The sequence below is a fragment of the Lissotriton vulgaris genome, chromosome 6, assembly GCF_964263255.1.
Source record: "Lissotriton vulgaris chromosome 6, aLisVul1.2, whole genome shotgun sequence".
NCBI classification, from domain to species: domain Eukaryota; kingdom Metazoa; phylum Chordata; class Amphibia; order Caudata; family Salamandridae; genus Lissotriton; species Lissotriton vulgaris.
Window position 1 is genome coordinate 1,789,013,436 of NC_141694.1, and position 14,416 is coordinate 1,789,027,851.

Consider the following 14,416-nt stretch of genomic DNA (forward strand, 5'->3'; position numbering starts at 1 on the left):
TGCCTTCTTTCATTAATTCACGCGCTTCATCCATCACTTAGTTTCTTTGATGCTTCCACTAGCCGCAAGTTCTTTCCAGCTACTTTAATAGGCCAGACTTTGCCTCAAAATCAATAAGTGTTTGCAGTGACCCTCCCCCAGAAATACCAGCTTGACACTAAGTGGAATTGGCACTGTGAAAAGTCCACCTTTTCAGCACAAAACACTTTTTGCTCTGAAAGTAAATCAATGTTATGGCTTTCAATCCGCTTGAGTCTTGCTAGTGCCAGAACAAGCCGTTAGTAAATCTAGCCCTGATTCAGACAAGATTTTAAGAGTGTCCGCCTTAACGGCAATGGGTTCTTGCGTCAGCAGTGAACACATCCACCACTGCTTCCAAATAAAGGGATTTAATACTCACTGTCTAGCCAGCCCTCCAATCTTCTTCAAGGATATGTCGTTTTTCTAGGCGAATGGGCACTGCTTTGAGTTAATTGGCCAATAATGTAACAGCTTGGATGTTTGTTCCTGTGCTGCTCTTGCACAGCGAAAGGTGGGACCAGGATTCATAACTCCTCACAATGTACTGTGCGGAGGAGGTGACCATTCCAACAGGGTAATGGAGGAGCGGGCACAGGCTGAATCAGTGTCACAGGGGTAGAGCATTATCTTACTTGGCTCTCTCCCCACTCCTCTGCCCATGATTGATGATCATCTTTTGTCACATCAATCTTGATAAGATCGCCGCCTCCATCCCCTATTATTGTGTCAACAACTTTGAGCCCAATGCCTCTGGGCATGTATACAGGTGGGCTCCTGTGTCCTCCCGCGGAAACACACACATTAAAGGTGACAGACAGCCGGGGCGTGGCCAAGCAGCATGGCCGACAGGACGTGAGCTCCACCAGCTCCGTCCCGAAGACCAGCAAAATCCTGTACTTTCTCCTGCCCGGGCTCTCCCGATAGCCGGGAAGCGTGTCGAGGGAAGCAGTAACCCCGCCGGTACCCCTGAGCCCGAATGAAGGGAACCGCGACCTGCGCTCCTCTGTAGGCAGTAAAGCTAATGCTCCTGGGGGCGGCGATGGCGCGTTGAATCACGCGACGCCGCGGACTGGGCCTGCACGGTGGGGCCGGACTGCGGGCGTACCACCCAGGGCTTCCCGATCTGAGCGGGCTACCTGATGAGCGCCTGTGGCCTGACCGGGGCTCCCTGAATGTAGGCGGTGGATCGGGAGACGGCGGCGCAGAGATCCTACTGCTGAGAGGCGGCGAGGGAGACGGGACGGAGGCGCCGTCCATTTTGTGCCTCGATCCTCTGACGGAGCTCAGGGCCCCCCCCCTATTGTTGCTGCTGGGGACTGCGGGCCCGGCCATCGGAGCGACTACACCTCGCGGGGAGTGATGTGAGTACTGCCTGCCCTGGCTCTCTATTTCAGCGCGGGGTGACTGCGGGGGTCCCGGACTGCTGCGTGCCTAGTTGGACCCGGCCCCTTCGCTGCAACTTGCGGAGATCTTTCACTTGCTCCTTCCTCCCACCGCCATCCGACTTGGACACTGGTTTTGCCCTTCGCTACCTTGCAGCATCGAGGGAGATTGAAGGGCAGCGCTGCTGGGGCCGAAACCCACCTGCGCCCCTCCCCCCACGTGCCCGCCATCTTGAGGACTGTACCGGGCGGCCTCCAGGGCGTCCGGGGCTGCTGGGGGCGAAGTCCACCTGTGTCCCTCCCTGCCTGGAACTGCGGGGCCTGGGAGATCCTGTGCTGTTGTTTCACACGCAGTGGGAACCACGAGGTGAGGAGGTGAGGAGGTGGTGTTGCCCGCGCTCCTGCTTTTGCTGGGGTCCCGAATCCTAGTCCCCCACCGGTGGGTAACGGATACCTGTTGCTCCTGTGCTGCCTTACCTCTCAGCCTAACTGGACGGCCTTGGGTGCTACCTGCGCTGCATAATATAATATAGCATCATCTGAGCGCCACGGTCTGCGCCTCCGTGACCTGATCTGGATTGGTTGGGGGGGCCCTCCCTGGCCGGTTGCCCTTGAGGTGCGCATCTTGGAACGCACGGACTCGTGCATGGTGCTATGGCGGCCCGCACGGGCCGTGGGTTGAAGGCCTCCCAGCCCAACACAAACGAGCAGTACACTACCCCTCGCCTGCCGTCACAAAGGATCACGCGGCAGACGGAGCCTGACGCTAGAAGTGCGGGCCCATTGGAGCCGTTCAGAGCGGAACTCCTCAAGGCTATTCAGGGTTCACACACCGCCCTGGAACGCCAGATAGAGACGGTCTCTATAGATGTCAACCTTTTGAGGACAGACCTTCGCAAAGTGTCGGACATGGTTTCAGATGCGGAGGGCAATATCACCCAACTTCAGGGGGAGGTCGCTACCCTGCAAAAGTCTCTTGCCCAACTTACCTCTACTACCCGTGCATTGGAGAGGCGCGCCGAGGACGCAGAAGGGAGGGCGCGTCGGAGCAACATACGAGTGCTGGGGGTACCGGAACGACTGGAGGCGGGGAACCCTGAGCGCTTCCTAGAGACTTGGATCCGAGAACATCTGTGTCCAGATGGATTGTCCGGCGTCTTTGTGGTGGAACGGGCACACAGGGCTCTGGTGCTCCCGCCGCGACCGGGGGAGGCTCCTAGGGCTCTCATTGCGAAAATCCTGAACTACAAAGACCGTGACTGTATTCTCAGGGCGGCGAGGGAGTCGGGGCCCCACATGATTGAGTATCGATCTACCCTGACTATACCCAGCATGTCCAGGAACAAAGGAAGTCCTACTTGGGAGTCAAGCAAAAACTCCGGGACATGCAGCTTCAGTACATGCTTCTTTATCCTGCCAAGCTCAAGGTACTCTCCCAGGGCCGGGCACATTTCTTTGAGACACCAGCGGAGGTGTGGGAGTAGCTTGAGATCAGGGGGGATGACTTGCCCCCGGGTGAGCGAGGTGGCACGCGTGACACTTGGGGGACCAGGCCACAGAGGAGGCGGCGTGGCAGGAAGAAACGCCGTTCTGGGTCCCGTGGTTCTCCTGAGGCCCGACCCGTGGTGGGACCGGATGGGGCTATCCTTATGGACGACTCGCCGTCGAGAACTGGCTCGAGTTCGACTGGGGCGCTTGCTCCTAATGACATATTGGTGCCGGACACTTTGCAGGAAACCCCGCTAAACACAGATTCTACGGCCCCGGTGGTCCCGGAGACTGCCCTACCGGCACCAGGGTTGGAATGATCATTGCTCTAATTTCAATGGCCACTCTGTGACTCCGTCCTTACTTGTGTGACCCTCCATGGTCCTGCACTTCTTTGACCTGACGCACTTCACCATTGTTGTTGGGGCCTTCTTGAACACTGGTTGGTACCCTGGGATTGGCATTTGGATCATGTGCTGCAGGGGGGAAGGGGGTGGGGTGGGCAGAGGCCCTTCCCGCATTGCTGACACGGCTGGGAGTTGTGCCCGGGTTCTTATCTCAGATCCACTGGGTCTTTCGGGGAGCTGGGAGGGTGGGTGGGTGGGGTTGGTTTGTTCTGTGTGAGTGTGTGTGGAGTGTGTTGTATGGGGTGGCTGTGCACGTCCTGGCACTGGCAGGGGAAGGGCGGGGTGGCGGTTTTGGTTGTTGCTATCCTATTGCTCGTGGGTGGTGGGGTTGAGGGGGTTCAGGTCAAAGTTTCAAACGTTGGGGTTGCTGGGGGGTGGGACTGGGGTTGTGACAATGATGACACTGGCATTTGGCGCATGTTGATTCCGTTCTGCGGGGTGCTTATTCTATGTGATGCATCCCTAGAATACTATGTGGCGAGGGCCTACTGGCGTCGGCCTAGGCTGTGCTTACACTGTTGCCCGGTAGGGCGTAATTTGTGGTCATGGGATTTAAATTCTTGACGTGGAATGTGCGTGGCCTGGGTACGTGCACTAAGAGACACAGGGTCCTTACCTTCCTCAAACGCCATGGGGTTTCAGTTGCTTGCTTACAGGAGACCCACTTAGATGATGATGGTGCACAGCGGCTGGCCAAGAAATGGAGAGGCCAGATTTTCCATTCTTCCTATTCTACGTATGCTAGGGGGGTTCTGATTTGGGTGGCCCCTGGGGTTCCCTGCGCTGTCCAATATATTGATGCGGATGTGGATGGCAGGTACATATTGGCGAAGCTCAGATTGGACGATAAAGTCCTTCTGATCCTGAATACGTACGCGCCGAATGTTGATGACCCGACATTTTTTCCCCAGATGCAAGATCTTGTGGCTCCGAGCCTGGACGCACCCCTCCTCTGGTTCGGGGATTTCAATTGCGTGCTACATCATGAACTGGACCGTCATCCACCTAGGGCGGGCACTAAGCCCCGTATGACGGCGTGCTTACAGGAAGTGATGCATAACATAGGGGCAATCGATGTCTGGCGTGCCTGTCACCCCGCGCAGAAGCTTTACACATGTTATACCCCGACACATGGTACTCATAGTAGACTGGATAGAGTGCTGGCAGCCAACCTCCCCTCCTCTCTCACACTGACGGTTACACACCAGGCCCGATACCTATCGGATCATGCTCCGGTCACATGCGTGGCACAATGGCCTGATCGGACGGAGCGCCCACGCACGTGGAGACTGCCGACTGACCTGCTTCAAGACCAGGTGGCCCGGGACCACGTGGCATCGTCACTCTCCGATTATCTGGAACTCAACTGGGCGGGGAGAGATCTGTCCTATTCCACTAAGTGGGAGGCGCTGAAAGCGGTCGTCCGCGGAGCATGCATGGGACTGTCGTACGGGGTCAGGAAACAGCTGCTATCTGACTTGCAGACTGCGGAGGCTGAGCTTTTACGCGTTCAAACCCGGCCTGATCCGGACGCCTCGGATCGACGGGTGGAGGGCCTTGCCCTGGGGTCGGTCCACGACATTCTCACGAGGCTCGATAAATTCACGCTCGGCCAATATAGACAGAGACTACACCGTGAGGGGGATAAGTCTGGACGATTGTTGGCCTGGATACTTCGTCGTGAGTTCACGGCCGAACGTATAGTGGCCCTACGGACGCCCAGCGTCCATTCGGAGGCCGAGGTGCTCGCAGTTCTGCGAGACCATCTGCGTGTTGTGTATGAGGCTGACCTGTCCATATCTGAGGAGGTCTATCATTTATACCTTGAAGACCTCGGCCTGCAGATCCTGCCAGAGGCGGCGGCGAAAGACCTTGATGTCAAGCTGACGTTGGGTGAGATTACTGCAGCGATAGCCGCCCTCCCCCGGGCCAAGACCCCTGGCGGGGATGGATTCCCTGCGGAGTTTTACCATGAGTTCGGGCATACCCTGGCCCCCCTCCTTCTACAGGTCTACAATGAGGCTTTGAGTACAGGTACCCTGCCACCCACCTTGAATCAGGGTGAGGTTTGTATGATTTTGAAACCGGGTGGTGATAACACAGACCCCGCTTCTTACCGTCCTATCACTTTGATAAACTCGGACGCAAAAATCCTGACTAAGCTACTGGCCAATCGCCTTGCCCCGCACGTGGCCCAGCTCGTTCATCCGGACCAGTGTGGCTTTGTCCCTGGTCGTAATACGGCGATGAACTTGCGCCGCCTGAATCATGTATTGCATGAGGTCCGGGGGCGACAGGCTCCCCATGTGTTGGTCTCTGTTGATCTGGCTAAAGCCTTTGATACGGTGCATTGGGGTTACCTGATGCATGTACTCTTAAAGATGGGATTTGGTCCCGGATTTCGAGACTGGATCCGGGTTCTCTATGGAGCGCCCCGGGCCAGGGTGCGTCTGGGTTCGGCTCGCTACGATGAATGGCCGTTGGGGAGGGGTACCCGGCAGGGCTGCCCGTTGTCCCCCCTTCTGTTTGCCCTTGCGATTGAGCCCGTGGCCGTATCTGCCCGCAAGGAATTGCATGACTGGGGTATCGTGGTGGGAGACACCACCAATGTCGTCTCAATGATGCGCTCTTCTATCTGACTTCTCCGGTGGAGGCCCTCCCCGCTTTGTTGCGACTTTTGGACCGTTTTGGTGCGGCCTCTGGACTGCGCATGAACGTCAATAAGTCCCTGGTGTTCCCACTAACTCCTAGTGTCCTCGACCCGGCTGCAGGTTCTTATTATTTGGGCCTCCGGTGCGAACGCCTGGCGTTCCGATACCTGGGTATTCAGGTGGCCGCCTCCGAAGAGGCTCTCTTGACTCATAACGTAGACAAAATTCTTGTGGCCCTCCGTAAATCCATTGCCTTTTGGAACACGCTCCCTCTCTCCCTTATGGGACAACTGGCAGTTGCCAAGATGGTGATGCTTCCTAGAGTCCTATATGTGCTGCAAAATACCCTATGCCCATTGCCCCCCGGGTGTTTCGTACGCTGAATTCACTCCACGTCCCTGCTCTAGGCGGGTGGACGTAGCAGGGTCGCGTTGCGCACAGTGACGCAGTGTTGGGATGAAGGCGGCCTAGAGGCCCCGAGGTTTGATCTATACTACTATGCTGCGCAGCTTCTCCCAGCGGCCAGGTGGTTCGCTGGCGACGAGAACTGGGAATTGGCATTGTTGGCGGGTGCGGCTTCGGACAGGGACTTACAGGAGGCTCTCATGCAGGGTCGGGGCGCTGATGACACTCTGCCCTATGTCGTCAGGCATACGGCTAATATTTGGCAGCAGTTCGTTGAGCGGGTTCTGCGTCGTGCGCCGTTTCACAGGGAGCTCTCCCTTTGGATCCTGGCCCCGATACTCACAATGGAGGCAAATATGTCTTTCCGGGAGTGGCGCCTGGGCGGTTGCGAGACCCTCGCGGATCTTTATCCGGACGACTCTTTTGTGTCCTTTGAGAGAGCGGCGGACTCCTTTGGACTCCGGGAGGGCCAGTACCTACATTACGGATGTCTCCGGGATGTGGCCAGGACGACGTGGCCCCAATTCCCAGAGGCGCCCCAGCTCACTAATACCCTGGACATCATTTTGTCCTGTGGCAGAGGTAGGCGACTGATTTCCCTCCTTTACTCAGCCATGCGCAGAGACTCGACTCCCCCGTTGGCGCCAGCTTGGGTGGCTTGGGAAGCGGACCTGGGGATTGAATTGGATCCGGCTCAGAGGAAGCGAATTGGACTATTGACTCGTAAAGTATCTTGTAATGCGCGTTTCAAATTGATCCATTTTAACTTTGTCCATCGCACACATTTGACGCCTGCCTCCCTCCACCGTTATCTCCTCGGACAGGCCCCATACTTGCCCGAGGTGTAGTGCAGAAAGGGCGGGATTCCTTCACCTGGCTTGGGAGTGCCCCTTGGTACATGATTTTTGGAATGGGGTGGTAGCTCACATTACTCGGATCACACATCTTAAGTTGCAACTAGTCCCGCTTCACTGTTTGCTAGCGTTAGTGCCCAAGCCCAGGAAGAGGGGACTGTCTTACAAATTACTGCAACACCTGCTGGTCCTGGCGAGGAGACGGGTGGCCATTACCTGGATGGGCCAGAGGGCTCCTGAAATTCCTAGTTGGTTGCGGGACGCCAGGGAATGGGCCTTCGCAGAGGAGACACATATGCAGCGCACTCGCAGGGATGGGAAACTCCAGGATGACTTACTCGCTTGGAGAGCAATGTGTATCGAGGGGATGGAGGGGGATGACTCAGACGCCACCAGCGCCGAGCTGCTTTCCTCCGCTTCCTCGGAGTCTGATGAAGATGGGGGGGGACCTGGGGAGGGGTGTCGGGAGGTAGTGTAGCAGTCCCCTGAGCCATGCCGATATTCCTTGTTGCATACATTTGTCTTTCATTGTGATTCCCATTTGACCACACTGTACTATGAGGACCGCGTTCTAATGGGCCCTTGCCTTCATCTCCTTATGTGATCGTATCAGCGCTACAAATGCCATTCATGGGGTTCTTCGTTGCTGTTATGTTGTTGTTTAGGTTGGAACTGCATTGTGCATGAAAATTGGCGTAGACATTGATATTGTTTCTTTGATCTTTGAAGCACAAGAGCGAATCCCTTTACTTGTTTAACAGGTTCACCGTGACGCCGCCCTGCCTCCGGGATGTGGGCCTTACCTGGCTGTGTACTCCCTTTGGCCCTGGCCTACCTGTTCCTTATGTGTCAACTGGCTTGCTGACTGTATAAATTGTGCCTTCTTTACTATCATGCCAACAAAAATAAAATTAAAAAAAAAAAAAAAAAAGAAGGTGACAGCCGGCAGCACAAAGCGATACCAAAGGGGAGCGTTTGAGCAAATCAAACACTCACCCCCAGTCAACTGATCTGGGTTTAATCCATCATCATTCTTTAGCTCACTCCACCACCCCAGTTCAGGCATGGCCATATGCAAATCAGTCTGACCCTGTGCCTCATGGGAACATTCCAGCCCAAACTGCCAAGCCATGTCTTACTTCCCTGTACTGAAGACAAGCATCCAGGGACCGGTTTTTGGCTAATCAGACGTCATCAGCCAAGCTAGCTTGAATCCAGTGGCAAAGTGAGCAAGGGGCCCACATATGGGCATACCCTGCCAACTTAGGGCAAACAAAGTGATACCAAAGGAGATGATGGACGGAGAGTTTAGGCAAATCAAATCAAACACTCACGCCCAGCCAACTGATCTGGGTTTCATCCATCATCATTTTTTAGCTCACTCCACCACCCCAGTTCAGACATGGCCATATGCAAATCAGTCTGACCCTGTGCCTCATGGGAACAGTTCAGCCCGAACTGCCAAGCCATGTCTTCCCTGGACCAGAAACAAGCATCCTGGGACAGGTTTCTGGCTCATCAGCCAGGCTAGCTTGAATCCATTGGCAAAAAGAGCAAGGGACCCACGTCTGGGTATACCCTGCCAATTTAGGGCGAACAAAGCGATACCAAAGGGGAAAAGGAGATAATGGACTGAGCGTTTGAGCAAATCAAACTCACCCCCAATCAACTGATCTGTGTTTAATCCATCATCATTCTTTAGCTCACTCCACCACCCCAGTTCAGACATGGCCATATGCAAATCAGTCTGTCCCGTGCCTCAAGGGAACAGTCCAGCCCGAACTGCCAAGCCATGTCTTCCCTGGACCAGAAACAAGCATCCTGGGACCGGTTTCTGGCTCATCAGCCAGGCTAGCTTGAATCCAGTGGCAAAAAGAGCAGGGGACCCACGTCTGGGCATACCCTGCCAACTTAGGGCGAACAAAGCGATACCAAAGGGGATGATGGACGGAGCGTTTGAGCAAATCAAACACTCACCCCCAGTCAACTGATCTGGGTTTAATCCATCAAGCTCAGAGCTGAGAGAGGATCTGACAATTAAACTGCGAGACTGGCAGAGACCTCAGAGATCAGCATAGCACAACACAAGTGTAGCAACCAGGAAAGTCCACTAGGCCTCAGTGAGCACCCCAGTTAGCAAGTCACCTACCCTACAGGTGACCCACTGGCCCTCTGCTACCTAAGAACCTAGCCAACAGTGAATCCAGCTCAGCCTGGCAGGTGGAACAGGTGAGACTCCATCAGAGCACTGGAGTGTGATGGTGATGATGTTCGAGTATGGGAGCGGAGTCAAAGACATTATCGCTTAAAGGGCAAAATATTCTTTAATTATTTTGGTATTTGATGTTCATTGTTTAATATCATGATGACACAATTGTTTTATAGTAGAAAGGAGTAATAGTTTAATGACCTTGCATTCAGGTGTTTTGTACCAGTTCAAGATCTTTTTAGAGCTTCTCATAGCTCTAAAGTGTATAATTTCTTATATTTATGTTTCCCTTGCCTTCATTGCTTGATTTTGCTAGCGAGAAAGTGTTACTGTTAGTCATTAAATGTCACTCATAAATACACTGAAATTATTTCAATGTCACACATAAGCAATCTGAAATCTTGACAGCTATGAAAAATGAATCGAAGAAAACTCACCAACGTATTTGCTTCTGAGTCCAGTCACCAGTGCCTGCCGCTCAAATCAGCCGCGCACACAGACCCACTGTACACTGCTGGTGTCAGAGGAACCCGAGGGAACCACGCCCCCCCGCAAAAAGCTAACGAATTAAACAAGCACGAACGCCTTGGAAAAGACAGCGCTAAACAAGCGCCAATCATTGACATCAGTCTTAAGAAAAACACTATCAGCAGTTAAAATAAGGAAGCATAAAACAAACTACTATAGTAGCATAACTAAATATTTTGTATAATGATTATAAGGAAAAATAAGTACACGTTCTTGTATATCCAAAAGCAACACAAGCAATACGATTATTTAATTGCACTTGCTACAGAACAGTTCAAGATCTGTAATTGTTTACATTATTTTTATGCAATATGTAATATCTTTCAACTTTCCTGCGAGGAACCCTTTGCTGTAGCAGAAAACTGCATCATGCTAAGATGGCCGCTTCGCTCCAAATGCCTGCCGTCCCTTATTTGTTTTGTTGGCTCCTAGTCTCTTCGTCTTGAAAGTTGAGTACGCTGACAGCATTTCACGCCCATTTTGCCAGCTGCCACTTTCCTTGTACTACTGCCCAGCTCATCAGATGATAGGAGCCGTGTTTTCTAGAGGATTTGTTGGACTGCGTGTGGCTTATGCAAAAGAAAACATTACACTCTAATGTCACTTATAAGCGGCTGGTATTAGGACATATATGTTGTGCCAAGCCGTTAGCTTTTAGGAATCGGGTGAACTTTGCGCTGATGAATGATCGCTGCATCGCCCACACAAGCACGCTTTCTGGAAGCCGTGGGTGCAGCCAACAACCCCTCCCCCAAAGGAGCAGGTGCAGTGCAGAAGCCCCTCAGATGAAGCGCAGTCCGTGCACAAAGAGGCACGCAGCATCGGGGAGGAACAGCACTGCTGTATACTTACAGAAAAGGGATAGCGACATAAGAGCGACATAAGGAAAACAAGGATTTGCAAGGCAGTCGGTCTCGCCTTTGGACCTTATAAGAATTTAGCTGTGCAACACATTATTGTGGGTAGAGCAACAGTTACTGCATGCATAGCAGCACCCTCCTTTGCCTCGTCAAACAAATGCACTTGTTTCTACATAAAATAATTTAAAGTGGATTAAAAGCAAATACGTGTGCATAAACGCTGTACCAACGATTGCGTAATAAAGGCTGAACTGGAGGCGTTTCATCTGTTGATTACTGTACTCGGCCATTTAAAAAGGAGACACGTTAGCAGAAACCAAAAACCTTAAAGATTTATATATAATGTAAACAGAAAGATTTCTTCTTTGTCATGAAAATATTTTGTTAACCTACCCATGCAAGTATATGTTTTCATCACTGGCACCGTTTTTTCCAACACATTTCATTATTAATACTAATAAGTATTATGCATACCTTAAGATTAAAGCATTCTATCTTGTATCTCATATTCAAACAGAAGTGGTACAAAAGCATAACTTTACACAACCATGAGCCTATACTTCTTCCCACCAGAACGCTGGGACATTAAGACCAATCACAAGATATGCGAGTAATCTCTACAAGAGGAGAAAAGGGCAGTGGTGCCTGGACACAACATGAGGAGGATGCAGTGTTTTACACCTGACTAGCTAATGGGCTAACCTCTAGAAGGCAGAATGTAAAAGGCACATCTCCATGTTAGGGCTTGCCCCTGTTTACCTGAGTATTATACTCCCTGGGCAAGAGCTGGTTTTAAAGAATTGATGGCGGGCATTCAAGTATTGCACCAAGCCTGTGATGTCTGCATCCATGCTATCCTTTTTTACTGAAGTCGGCTACATTTAAACATTGTTGTTTCCATTACTTAAACTCTCCAGAAAGTGCCATTGTCTTAGTGCAACGCAGACGGACGTGCAAACATGTACAGGTACAATTACTGTGAGAGCGGTTTTTACTTAATAATGAAAGTTGGTGGAGACATCCTTGCTGCCTACCTGCCACGGGGAGAAAGTCTTGCCACTGGACAGCCTCGGGGACACGCTGAGAGACCGTCTTGCCATCTTGCCGTTCGGACGCCATACCGCACCTGGGGCCCTGACGCTGTGGTCTCGCCGCTCCACGCCATCGCGGCGGCTTGAGACTACAGCTCCCAGAGGGCAGTGCGGTGACTTCCGGCTGGCCACTTCCTGACGCTGCGCGCCCGGAGGCGCTACTTAATCGGGGAGCCACCTCGACGGAGCGTGGAGACATCCTTGCTGCCTACCTGCCACGGGGAGAAAGTCTTGCCACTGGACAGCCTCGGGGACACGCTGAGAGACCGTCTTGCCATCTTGCCGTTCGGACGCCATACCGCACCTGGGGCCCTGACGCTGTGGTCTCGCCGCTCCACGCCATCGCGGCGGCTTGAGACTACAGCTCCCAGAGGGCAGTGCGGTGACTTCCGGCTGGCCACTTCCTGACGCTGCGCGCCCGGAGGCGCTACTTAATCGGGGAGCCACCTCGACGGAGCGTGGAGACATCCTTGCTGCCTACCTGCCACGGGGAGAAAGTCTTGCCACTGGACAGCCTCGGGGACACGCTGAGAGACCGTCTTGCCATCTTGCCGTTCGGACGCCATACCGCACCTGGGGCCCTGACGCTGTGGTCTCGCCGCTCCACGCCATCGCGGCGGCTTGAGACTGCAGCTCCCAGAGGGCAGTGCGGTGACTTCCGGCTGGCCACTTCCTGACGCTGCGCGCCCGGAGGCGCTACTTAATCGGGGAGCCACCTCCGCGTCGCGGACGCGCGCGGACGGCGCCGGGCGAAGCCCGGGCCAAGGGCGGGCCCGTTTTAGCCCGTTCTAGACTGTGAGAGACTGGACTGGGCAATCCCTCTTACTTCCACCTTCGAATACGGACAGTGACAAGGTAAAACACCTCCACATCTATAGTGTAATTGGACCAATTTTGCCACTTCTTGCAAGGGCTCTGTTGCCAACAATTGTGTTTGACCACTATGTCTAAACAAAAAACCCCTGTCACCCCGGCAAACACTATGCACAACTACCTGGTCCAGGTAGTAACAAAAATTAACAACAACCGTAGGTCCTCCCTAGGTATGGGGGATTCACCACCTTGTGCACAAATTAACCAATCAGTAGTTTCCCATTCTGTAACTGATGAGCTCTTTGATACCGACATTTGTGAAGTCCCAATTGAACAGCTAGCAACTAATGTTTCCATGTCCTCTACGGACCAACAACTTGATCTCCTTTCAGATTTAATTAATTTAGAAGACCAAGACAAATCTGTTATAATAGAGGAGGCAGTTGTCGATAGCATTACCCCCCCAACTCCGGTCCCGGCCCCAAGAGCAAAAAAAGGGATCACCAAGGCGCCCCCTAGAAGAGGCGGCCTACGCTCTTGTAAAAATAAACCTGTAACCCCACTTAGACGGGCCAAGAGAAAGAAAGAGGACGGGATAAGGGAGGGGGAGGACGAAAATGAAGATGGGGAGGATGCTCTCTTAGTGAGGTTCATGGGCTCACTAGAATCTAAACTGTTAAGTCTAATGAAACCTCTTATATCAAAGGTCGACCAATTAGCCACCAAGGTTAACAAGCTTGAGGCCCTGCTGAAGAAAACTAATGAGGGGGTAGGGGAAATACCAAATCTTGTTGCACGTAAAGTTGAGCAAATGGTGATTGCGGGAAAATCACTTGGGGTGAATACAAATACTGACACACATGCGAGTCTAGATCAAGCCCAACAAGTTAACCTTAGGAGTGATAATACCTCTGACTTGGCTCTAGCAGATGCAGCACAGTTAGTGGGTAGTACCATTCCGGAGATTCTAAACCCAGAAACTGCTCCAGTTGAACTAATTGTTGAAGCCTCGCCCCTTATCTTGGTATTAGCAAACACACCTATGTTGAAAACTGGTCAGATCGAGTCTCCTGATTCCTTAAGAAACAAAGCCCTTCAGTGGCTTAGTAGCAACATGCACATATCTCCCTGGGGCAAGGAAAAACTTTCAGACGATCTGCTTACCGCAAGAAGGGTTAGGTGGATAGGTACCAAGGTAAAGAAATTTCAAGGGGATTGTGTGGTATTGAATTTCAAGGGCCCTGAGGTCCTGCCTGATGTCCTACGGAACATTCTTCCCCCACAACGAAGGACAGCTGAAATAGTTCCATTGACACTGGATTTCTTCTATAGTAGAAGAGGTCTAGTTGCCAAGCCGAGCATATTAAGAACAAAATGGACAGTAGTGGGTAACAGAAGGGCAAGAACAAATCCAGTATGTGAGTGGGGGCTAAATCTGGACAACCAATACTCTGTGCTAACGGACCTAAATGAGTGTGATTGACTCGCATGTGCCTCTCCATTCACACTGAATATGCAGCCAGGTAAAGAAAATGTCAAAATCTCTATGAAAGTCGATTCCTTGCCAGTCCCTGTTGTACCTTGTTCTTTCTCTGTGGCAAAGCAAATTAGAGGTCAGGAGGAGCAGGAAAGTGAAATCGAGGAAGCTGAGCCGTCACCGAGATTGAATAAAGAAGCAACAATAGGAGTGGTCCCTGTAGGAGCATT

The 14,416-nt window shown here is 52.5% G+C and overlaps 1 protein-coding gene across 1 annotated transcript in view; it reads right to left on the bottom strand.

Annotated features, from left to right (window-relative positions):
* Positions 1-9,946, bottom strand: part of ESCO2 (establishment of sister chromatid cohesion N-acetyltransferase 2) — a 224,337-nt gene extending 214,391 nt beyond the window's left edge. The window contains exon 1 of the mRNA XM_086928046.1: positions 9,855-9,946. The gene's annotated coding sequence lies outside the window, so the exon portion shown is untranslated. The remainder of the gene's footprint in view (positions 1-9,854) is intronic.
* Positions 9,947-14,416: the final 4,470 nt, after the last annotated feature.